Genomic DNA, 12,166 nt, shown 5'->3' on the forward strand with positions numbered 1-12,166 from the left:
TTGTATCAAGCCACATTTTGGGAACCAATGATCGACACTAAAGGCTGACCTTCTCACATACCAAGCATCCCTGTGGTTCAGGGATGAATGTTAGCTGGAATGCTGAGAGAACTTCCTGATCTAATTTGAATAATGAAATGGACTTTCCAACATCCGCCTAAATCCCTGGAACAGGCAGACAAAGCTTTGGCTAAATAGTTAGTTCACCATTGGCATATCGAACAATGGAAACTTCCCAAATTGGAGTGTCAGCCTAAGGTTATTAGTAACTAGAAACAGGTGTTGATTTGGGGCTGGGGAATTCTTTATTCCATGTTTCTTCAATGGCCAAGAAGGCCAATGTAGGAAGGAAAAATTAAATTTAAGGAATAATCCTTGCAGATTCTGTCAGAAATATATGCTATAAATCATGAACAGAGAGAGTGTTGTGATATCTATTCAAGAATTCCGGCATTTCTAAGGGAAGTTCTAAACCCCACTTGGTGGAATCTGGCCTAGGGGGACAGAGAAGCAGCTAAAAGGGAGGCGAAGATTTTCCCACTAGCCTCCCACCCTCATCTTGCTGACTGCAATTTTATATTTCAGGTGCTAAAAACTCAAACAGCCAGATTTCTGGTTAACTATGCAGATCAGGTCCTGATGGCATCTAAGAGATCCAACTGCAGTATTAACCTTGGACCCACACGGGAAAGCCCGCATGGCTTCCCCTAACAGGCCAAGCCTGTTAAAAATAACATGAGGCCCAGTGGGGCAGGTTTCCTTCCAAATGTTTATACTTTTTTGTGATGCTTTAGAAAGGAGGAGTCATCCTCCAGAGCCCACAGGGAAACCTTGGGCTTCCCTTGCTCAAGCCTCCATTGCCCTATTTTATCAACCAGGCAACCACTTCTCTTTGACTTCTTCGCCATTTCAGGCAGTCAATCAAAGCTTTGGTTATGAGGTTAGGCTCTTAAAATTGCGTGGGCCAACCTGTGCTGCGCTGGACAGGCTCCCACCCTGCTCCCACCTGGGAATTAAGAGCAAACATATTTTTTTATAGCAAGTCATTTGTTTCACCATGAAATGAATGACAAATAATGACCCATCAATGTTCTCTTTCAGTCACAAATACAAAACACAGAAATGCACATCTGTGGATTAATACAGATAGGTGTTTTGTTGATGAAATAACACAATAAACAAAATAAACCCCTTTCATGCCATTAGCACAGGTAATTGAATAGCTGGCAGTGGCACAGGTTTTAGATCACAGGTGAAGATGTCTATATTTTAATCCAATGAGTTGCACAACTACTTAGTCTGATTGAGCAACAGACTAAGCTCTGTCTTTGCTTTTATGATCCCCATTTATTAGATTTATTTCTTACTGGCATTATTCTTGTCATCATACCTGCAAAATAGCAACATAAAGACTATTGAATTGTCTGTTTTTGTTTGGTCAGTTTGATAAAAGATGAACACAGCACAGTGCCCCCTAACAACCAACAGTTCCTAGTAATGATCTTCCCTCATACAAAGTTTACTCAAAATACTATTTGTACTTCTCTGAACGATTACAAAGCAAAACTGGAAGGGCGTCCTGTATTTCCAGTGAACATCAAATTCATTCCCACTCAAGTAAGCAACTCAAGAATGGACCTCCATTAATAAGAACACGCAAGTGGGAGGGGAGGAGGGGTTATTAATAAAGAGCAATATGAATGATTAAGAGGGAATTTAAACAAATTGATCAGCAGAAAAGGGGGAAAATAAAGACGATGGAGATGGCACATTCAATCCAACCAGTAAAGGAACCAAAATTTCTCAGGGGGATTTTGATTATATATTCAAGAGCCAAGATGCTCCTGATTTTGTTGTTCATACATAATACATTTTGACAGCATATAGCTTGGCAGAGGCATGGGAAAGGAGCTTGCTCATTGGCAAAACTCTTGCATCTATTTACTATCATCAGGCAATGTGGAGCCAACAAGCTGTTTTCTTTAGGTGGAAAAATAAAAAGATTTTCAAAGTAACAGATTGAATTTTAAGACAAATCAAATTGTTGAGTTTATGAGATTAATTGCATCACTTCAGAGAGTTTGGCAGAGAGCCATCAAATCACAGTTCCACACAATTCAATGTCTCTAACCTCTCACTTCTTTCTTCAACTCAGTACTGATGCAAAACTAGCAGGCCAGAAATTAGTTACAGGAAACATTCTCATGAAGCAGCAACTTAAGACAAGAGCCAATTTTCAACGGCAACAGAATTTTACTAACTAGACGCAGAATATAATTGGTTAAGTCTTTTTAAGCAAAAAGACTGAATATTTTATCCACTCATGGTTATTTTGCACCATTCAATAAAAAGTGTTGCTATTGCAGCCAATTAATTGGTGATCATCACTCCTGGCTCCCTTCATTGTGTTGCAAGATAAGCAGGGTTTTCCACACCCGCCCGCCACTGCGACCTTCCGGTCCCGCCGCAAGTCAATGGACTTTTAGCTGGGACGCCACCTAGGCCACAGCAGGTCCCACCCACGACGGGGCTGGAAAATCCCAGCCAGTATATATCAATCGCCGTGTGAGTGACTTGTCTGAATTTGTTTTGTTGTGTGATAGGGGTTGAGACAGGGTTTGGGCATTGTCTAGTCTCCCAAAACTATGCTGCTCAAGTTCATAGTCTTTTTAACCAGAACCCTTTATTTACAGCAAGTATTTACACATTTGGACCTTTACACGAGGTTGGAGCTTCTCCTCCTCCTAGATCTCGCTTACTTCTCAGTCATGTGATCTGACATAATTATTACACCAACATCATGTATGCTTCTGATGTTAACCCTTTACAGAATTAGAAGAGCAAAATGGAATAGGCACAGAAAATGGATGCTTTAGTCTAACTGACATATTTTGCAAAAACAATCTGTGGTTCATAAATATACTTATATCATCGATATACATGATATCAGATCCTATTTGTACTCTGACGACACTTAGAACTATTCCATCACCACCTGTCTCGATCACCCCATTCCCTCTATGTTGTCAGTCTAATTATCTAACATCAAATCCTGGGTGAGCCGCAATTCCCTCCAATTGTCTTCAGCCTCTGACACAAACTCTATTCCCTCAACACTGAATTCATCTCATTCCTCGGTCACTATCTCAGATTAAGCAGGATTGCTCACTATCTAGGCATCCTATCTGATCCTGAGTGAGCTTCCAACGCCATCTGCTCTCATTATAAACTTGCCGCCTACTTCCACCTCAATAACATTGCCCATGTCTGCCTCTCCATCAGATCATCTGCTGCTGAAATCCTCATCCATGCTTTTGTAAGCACAGGGCTTGACTATTCCAGTGCTCTTGTGATTGTCCCCCCATCTTCCGCCCTCCAAAAACTTCAGTTCATTCAAAACTCTTCTGCCCAAATCCTAAACCACATTAGGTCCTGCTAATTCATCCCCCTTGTGCTCAATGTGTTAGCTCATGGTTCACCAATACCTCAGTTTAAATATTCTTATCTGCATGTTCAATTCCCTCAATGGTCTCATCCTCCCTATCTCTATAACCTCCTCTAGCCCCAAACCCTTGGAGATACCGTCACACTTCCAATTCTCTCCTCCAGTCCCTTTAGCCCACCATTGGCGTCCTTGCTTTCGACTGTATAGGTGTTATGACACAGCAGTTTGTAAAGGCTGAGTTATTTAAAACCCCAGAGGGAAACTTTAAACAACTGTCATAACCTTTATTTTCAACTGGTATGTTTTGAATTGCAGCTCTAAATTCAGGAATAAGACCACAGGTTCTCAAGAGGTTTTTTTATATGAAACTAAATGGGGCATTTATTAATTTACTACAAATTAAACATATACACATGGCTACAAATTACTACGATCATAACTTTTAACAAATTCCCTAATTAATCTCCACTAAGGCAACAACAACCCATTGAATTTAAGCAGACACCAAGGAAAGCATTTTCACTTACAAATTCAAAATGAGGTTTCTTTCACTTTGGTTCCTTTGCAGACAGTTGTAGGCTTACAAGCTTTGATCTTACATGCCTCTGTCTTTCACACACAAACTCCTCTCAGATTATACCCAGCCTGCCCTTAGCATGCAAATTCTCATTATATCACCAGGTCCGTTGAACTCCACTTCTAACAACAAAATCCCTTTCATAGTACCAATTTTATTAATAATATAAACTTTGCTTGGTGTCTCATAGCTGGGTGCAAGATCTCACTCCCCTTCTTGAATGCTCTATTCAACAAAATGCAAATGTATTTCTACCTCTGTTTACATTTCAAAACAACTACACATCAAAGCACCCAGTCTAGCTGGTTTTAATCCAATTAAGACACACACAGACTGAACCTCTATTTTAAAAAAAATTCCAATAACATTATATTCATTAATAGCTTCATGATATCCCCTTCCTATCACAAAATGAACCGTCATAATTCTAAAAGACGGCTTCATTTTTTAATAACCCATCTCACAATATCTCCTATACTTATTACACTATTACATTACCAGATGTGTGCATTAACATTAAAATATATATACACAAGTCCTTGGTATCAACAGAAATCACTCCAGTTCAGTGTCCAGGGTTTTAAAAATATCCAATTTTCCTTTAAGCTTCAAACTCTTGATAATGCATCTGCAAACAGATTCTCTCTACCATGTATAATCCGGAGATTAAATGGTTGTCATTGTAGACTCCATCTGAAAAGTCTTGCACTATTGTCTCGAAATTTGTCCAGAAAATTTAAAGGATTATGGTCTGTATAAACAATTGCCTAGAACCTTCTGTTCAGCGAACGGGGTGGGCCCCGCTCGCCGACACGTAAAATGATGCATGGTGATGTCGGGCGTGCGTCCCGTCATCACCGCGCGTCATTCAGATCCTCAGTTCGGTGGGTGGGCATGCAGAGTCGGATACACACCCACCAAACTGTCAAAGGCCCATTAAGGCCATTTAAAGTCCAATTAAGATAGTTATCTGAGCTACCCGTCCAACCTTAAGTTTGGCGGGTAGGTGAAGAGCCCAGGCGGCCTTTGCATTTATCATGAATCCGTATCCATGGTTGGGATGAGGTTTCATGGAGGGTTTATAAATTAAATAATTTTTTAAATTAAAATTCATTGACATGTCCCAGCTCATGTGACACTATCACATGTGGGGACATGACCTAATTTTTAAAAAATTTATTAATATTTTTAAAAAATCAAACTAATATCCCTGAGGCAGCTCTGTGCCTCAGGGAGATTTCTGCACTCTTTTACGCACATACGCAAAAGAGCGCAGGCCCCAACTCAGCCTCCTACCCCCGCCCACACAGGGAACGCTCAGCACTTCCGGGAGCATGTCACGCTGGGTGGGCCTTAATTGGCCCACCCACGCAAAATGGCGGCACTCAGCTGATCACGGGTGGCGATCGGCTGCGCCCGTGCCTGCTGCTGCCTAGCCCCCACCAATGGGCAGAAAATTCTCCCCATTGTTTCTGATGAATTGTTTGCAACATACATTTCAAAATCCTGCAATGCTAACACCAAACCCAAAGTCTCTTTATCAATTATTGAACATCTTCTCTGTTGTATATTCAGCTTCTATGAAAAATACCCTATTGGTTTTTCAATTCCAGTGTCATCTTCTTATAACAGTACAACCCCAATGCCTATATCACTTGCGTCAATGGCCAACTTGAATTGTTTGGCATAACTGGGTACTGCCAAAACTGGTGTCGTCGTTAATACAGCTTTCAAACTATCGAATGACTTCTGACACTCCAGTGTCCATTGAAACTTCTTGTTCTTTTTCAATAGTTCAGTCAGTGGAGCAGCCACTCGGCTAAAATTTAGTACAAATTTCCAGTAAAATCCACTCATGCGCAGAAATCTCAAAATTTCTCATTTTGTTGTAAACACTGGGAAATCCATGGTAGCCTTGACTTCACCTTACCATGTCTGATGGTATGGCCTAAATACATAACATGCTCTTTTGCAAATTCTCTTTTAACCAAGTTCATCACCAAATTAGCTTCTTGTAGTTGAGTAAACTCCTTCCAGATGCTGCAAATGCTCCTCCCACGCCTGACTGAAAGTAATTAGATCATCAATATAAATAACACACTTGCTTAGACCTGCTAATACTTTATTTGTCAGTCTTTGAAATGTTGTAGGTGCATTCTTCATACCAAACGGCATGTCTTTAAACTGATGTAGTCCACTTGGTGTTACAAAAGCTGACATCTCCTATGCTCTCTTTAACAATGATACCTACCAATGTACTTTTAGCAAGTCAATCTTTGTGATAAATTTCGATTGTCCCACTTTCTCAATGCAATCTTCCAACCGTGGTATAGGATATGAATCCACTTTTGTCACCGTATACACTTTTCGATAGTTCACACGCAGTCTTTGTGTTCCATCTGGTTTTGTTACCAGTGCAATAGACAAACTGCAGTTACTGCAACTAGATTCAATGATATCATTTTGAAGCATGAAATCAATTTATTTTTGTACTTATGATAACTTTGCCAGATTTAATCTATAAGGATGTTGCCTTATTGAAGATGAAATTTCAATACAGACATCATGTATAGCTCAATGCGTCTTTCCCAGCTTATTTCCACAAATAGGTTTCTGTGACTGCAACAGCTTTTCTAATTCACTTTTACACTTGCTTGGAAAGTAACTCAATATTTAATTTAAATTTTCAAGCACCCCCTCGTTATTTAATTTGATTAGAAGAAAATCAATTTCGCGAATCTTGCACTTCTACCTCTTTCTGATTATTTACCACCACTAACGCCTCTTTTTGTTCCTCTTCCCTGACAAAGTACTTTTAAATCATATTTACAAGACACACCATATGCTTCTTTCTTCTATCTGGAGTATTTATGAAATAATTCACTTCACTCAATTTTTAATCCTGTAAAGCCCACTAAATCTTGCATTTAATGAATCACCTAATGCTGGTAACAAAACTAATCCTTTCTTTCCAGAAACAAAATTGAGAGTTTTAGCTTTCTTATCTGCCTTCACTTTCATCACTTGCTGTGATATCTTTAAATGTTCCCAAGCCAACTCACATGCTCTGTTCAAATTTTTCCTGAAATTTGACACGTAATCCGGGAGAATAGTTTCTGAACTTTGACGCAACAATTTCTCATGAATCAATTTCAGTGGTGCCCTTCCCTCATGGTCATAAGCTAGTTCAAAAGGGCTAAAGCCAGTTGATATATTAGGAGCATCTCAAATAGCAAATAACAAAAATGGAATTCCTGTATCCAAATTCTGTGCATAATCATGACAGTATGCTCTTATCATTGTTTTTAAAGTTTGATGCCATCTTTCCAAAGCTCCTTGTGACTGCAGATGTTAAGATGTTGACTTAGGGTGAGATTTTCCATACCCGCCCACCGCCACGATCTTCTGGTCCCACTGCAAGTCAATGAACTTCTGGCTGGGGTGCTGCCTCACCCACAGCGGGGCCCACCCGTAACAGGGCTGGAAAATCCAGGCCTTAAACTGTTTTATCCCCAAACTGTTCATTACTTCCTTAAACAGCTGTGACGAAATTTGAGTCCTGATCTGATTTTATTTCTTTAGGTGAACCATATCTTGTAAAAAATTTAATTAACTCCTCCACAATCCTCTTAGTTGTAATATTTCTTAAAGGTATTGGTTCAGGAAGCCTGGTCGACACATCCATTATTGTCAGTAAATACTTTTAGTCTTAGGGAGGAGTCCTACACAATCAATCATGACCCTGGTAAAAGGTTCTTCAAATGCTGGTATTGGGATTAAAGGTGTTGGTTTAATCACTGCCCTGGTTTTCCTGTTATTTGACATGTATGACAGATTCTACAGAATTTGACTACATCCCTATGCAATCCTGACCAAAAAAAAACCTTTGTATCTTTTCCTGTGTTTTCCTAATTCCTAAATGTACCCCCATTGGAATTTCATGAGCAATCCTCAGAATCTCATTTCTATACCCTAATGGAATAACAATCTGATGCACATCCTTCCAGCTTTCATTTGCTGAGACATGATCTGACCTCCACTTTCTCATTAAAATATCTCCCTGAAGGTAATGACATCATGGAATACATTTTGCTTTTGTTTACGAGTAAGCTTTCTTATATAACTGCTTTAATTGCAAATAATTTTTCTGTAACTCCACCAACCTCCTTGAATTAAACACTTCAGCTGAATTGTCCTGTACTCTTTTCTCCTGAACAATGTTATCAAACACAGTGCCAGCTAATTGGATTTTGACACCTTCTTCTTTCCTTTGAACTGCCAGCCTTCTTGTTTATCTTGTTCTTCCCTATGAGCCTTTGGTCTCGTTTCATCAGGAAACAATCCAGGTTGTTCCTTCTGTAACACCTCTGTTGAAAACAGGCTGCTCAACTACCATAGGCATCACCCACATTTGCGATCCAGCTATATCATTACCCAGAATAAATTGAACCCCTGCAATGGACAATTTTTCCACCACTCCAACTATAACTTCACCTGACTTCCATTTGCTCTTTAAATTTACCTTTCACAACAGAATAGATTTAGCATCTCCATGAACCCTACTTATTATTGCCTTCTCCTGCAATACTCCCTTTGAACAACAAATATCACTATCCCACAACATTAAGGATTGACTAGCCCCTATGCCTCTTAAAATTTTAACACCTTTACCTACTCCACCCTGTACACATGGCAAGTTTTTCCCTTCACATACAAAGTCTTTAAACATTTCTGCAACGTGCTCCTCAGGAATCTCTTGAGTAAACTGTGAACACATTCCCACTTCTTCACAGATCGCTGATTCTCCCTGTTTCACTCATACACAAACCATTGGTTTCTCCTGTGCCTGAATCTCAGAACCCACAGCGCTTATATTTCCAGAGTGTTTCTGTACCCCAATAATTCCAACAGATTTTTCCTGCAATTTCCAACACACTGACTTAATGTGTCCCATTTTATTATAATGAAAACACCTCAATTTTTGAATGTGACTTCTACCTTCAGCACCTTCCTTTTTATCCTGAGGAAAAACTCCCTGGGAACTTGCAGCTACCCCTTCTCTCCTCTCTTCCCTGACTACCTACCTTCCTTTCACCTTCCTACTTTTTATCCTTTTCCAATTTGAAAGGGTGACCAAAAAAAAAGGTTTAGCACTATGAACTAATTCATAATCATCAGTCATCTCTGCTGCTCGTTTTAGATTCAATACTCTTTTCCTCTACATGAGTTCTCACTACTGAAGGAATTGAATCTTTAAATTCTTCCAAAAGAATTATTTCCCTAAGAGCTGCAAATGCTGTCTCTATTTTTAATGCCCGTATCCACTGCTCAAAATTACTTTGTTTTACTCTTTCAAAATCAATATAAGTTTGCTTAGGCTGTTTTCTCATATTCCTAAATTTCTGCCTGTATGCTTCAGGAACCAACTCATATGCACTCAAAATAGCCTTTTTCACCACATCATAATTCACCAACATTTCTTCTGATAACGAAGCATATACCTCATGCGCCCTACCCACTAACTTAGACTGTAATAATAATGTCCAGTTTTCCTGTAGTCATTTCACAAATGCAATGAAGAATGCTTCAATATCCTTTTCCTCAAACTTTGGAAGAGCTTGTACAAATTTAAACATATCCCCGCTGGGTTCTACTGTGGAGATAAGTCCTTCCTCACCTACTGGCATCTCTCTATTAACTGCCAATATTTTCAGTTGCAATTTTCTCTCTCTCTCTTTTTCTCTTTCCTTCTTCTCTCTCTTCACAATTTCTAATTACCTTTTCAGTTGTCTTTATCTCTCCTGCCTCCCTACTTGTTCCCTTTTAAAAGCCATTCCTCTGTCCTTTGCTTTTTCAGTCCCTTTGCTTGTTCAAATTCAAGCATCTTCAAATGTAACTGAAGTCTCACTACCTCCAGCCATGACTTACAAGTGTTAGGTTTCACTTCCAACTGTAGATGCTGTGCTATACTTTTAACTATATCTGATCTCCTAGCACCCTCAGGTAACCCCAATTTTAACTTATCTGCCAACTCTGTTAACTTACTCTTGGTTGTTTTTTCCAACCTAATCAGAGTTATATCTTCTACTCCCACACAAGTCTTAGCAATTGCCAAAGCCATTTTGCAGTCTCACCACTTTTAAAATACCTCACCAATTCCTGAATTCAAAGTGCTTCTCGTACTCGTAACCTTAAGATTCACCAATTCCAAACCGATCAAGGAATTATAAATTTTATCCCGGGCAAGCCCCCGGTTGTTATGACACAGCAGCTTTTAAAGGCTGAATTATTTAAAACCCCAGAGGGAAACTTTAAACAACTGTCATAACCTATATTTTCAATTGGAATGTTTTGAATTGCAGTTCTAAATTCAGGAATAAGACCACAAGTTCTCAAGAGGCTTTTATTTCAAACTAAATGAGGCATTTATTAATTTTCAACAAATTAAACATATACACATGGCTACAAATTACTACTATCACAACTCTTAACAAATTCCCAAATTAATCTCCACTAAGGCAACAACAACCCATAGACGTTAAGCAGAAACCAGGGAAAGTGTTTTCATCTTACAAATTCAAAATGAGGTTCCTTTCAATTTGGTTCCTCTGCAGACAGTTGTAGGCTTGCAGGCTTTGATCTTACATGCCTCTAACCTGTACACACAAAACTCCTCTCAGATTATACCCAGCCTTCCCTTAGCATGCAAATTCTCATTATATGGAGTTCCGCAAGGGTCAGTGTTGGGACCACAACTTTTCACTTTATACATTAATGATCTAGATGAAGGAACTGAGGGCATTCTGGCTAAGTTTACAGATGATACAAAGATAGGTGGAGGGACAGGTAGTATTGAGGAGGCAGGGAGGCTTCAGAAGGATTTAGACAGGTTAGGAGAATGGGCAAAGAAGTGGCAGATGGAATACTATGTGGGGAAGTGTGAGGTCATGCACTTTGGTAGGAAGAATAGAGGCATAGACTATTTTCTAAATGGGGGGGGAATACAGAAATCTGGAGTGCAAAGGGACTTGGGAGTCCTAGTCCAGGATTCTCTTAAGGTTAACTTGCAGGTTGAGTCAGTAGTTAGGAAGGCAAATGCAATGTTAGCATTTATTTCGAGAGGACTAGAATATAAAAGCAGGGATGTGCTGCTGAGGCTTTATAAGGCTCTGGTCAGTCCACATTTAGAATATTGTGAGCAATTTTGGGCCCTGTAACTCAGGAAGGATGTGCTGGCCCTGGAGAGGGTCCAGAGGAGGTTCACGAGAATGATCCCAGGAATGAAAGGCTTAACATATGAGGAACGTTTGAGGATTCTGGGTCTATACTTGATGGAGTTTAGAAGGATGAGGGGGGATCTGATTGAAACTTACAGAATACTGAAAGGCCTGGATAGAGTGGATGTGGGGAAGATGTTTCCATTAATATGAGAGAATAGGACCTGAGGGCACAGCCTCAGAGTAAAGGGAAGACCTTTCAGAACAGAGATGAGGAGAAACTTCTTCAGCCAGAGAGTGGTGAATCTATGGAATTCATTGCCACAGAAGGCTGTGGAGGCCAGGTCATTGAGTCTATTTAAGACTGAGGTACATAGGTTCTTGATTGGTAAGGGAATCAAAGGTTACAGGGAGAAGGCGGGAGAATGGGGTTGAGAAACTTATCAGCCATGATTGAATGGCGGAGCAGACTCGATGGGTCCAATGGCCTAATTTCTGCTCCTATGTCTTATGGTCTTATGGTCTTATATCACCAGGCCCTTTGAACGCCACCTCTTCTAACAACAAAACTCCTTTCATAGTACCAATTTTATTAGTAACACAAACATTGTTTGATGTCTCCTAGCTAAGTGCAAGATTTTACTCCCCTTCTTGAATGCTCTATTCAACAAAATGCAAATGTATTTCTACCTCTGTTTACATTTCAAAACAACTACACATCAAAGCACCCAGTCTAGCTGGTTTTAATCCAATTAAGACACACACAGACTAAACCTCTATTTAAAAAAAATGATTTCCAATAACATTGTATACATTAATAGCTTCATGGCACTAGCTCCTAAGCTCTGGAACTTGCTTCCTAAAATTTTCCCTCCCTACATCTCACTTTCCTCCTCTGATCGCTCCTAAAAACCTACCTCTGTCACC

Source organism: Cetorhinus maximus, chromosome 10 (assembly GCF_964194155.1).
Source record: "Cetorhinus maximus chromosome 10, sCetMax3.hap1.1, whole genome shotgun sequence".
NCBI lineage: Eukaryota > Metazoa > Chordata > Chondrichthyes > Lamniformes > Cetorhinidae > Cetorhinus > Cetorhinus maximus.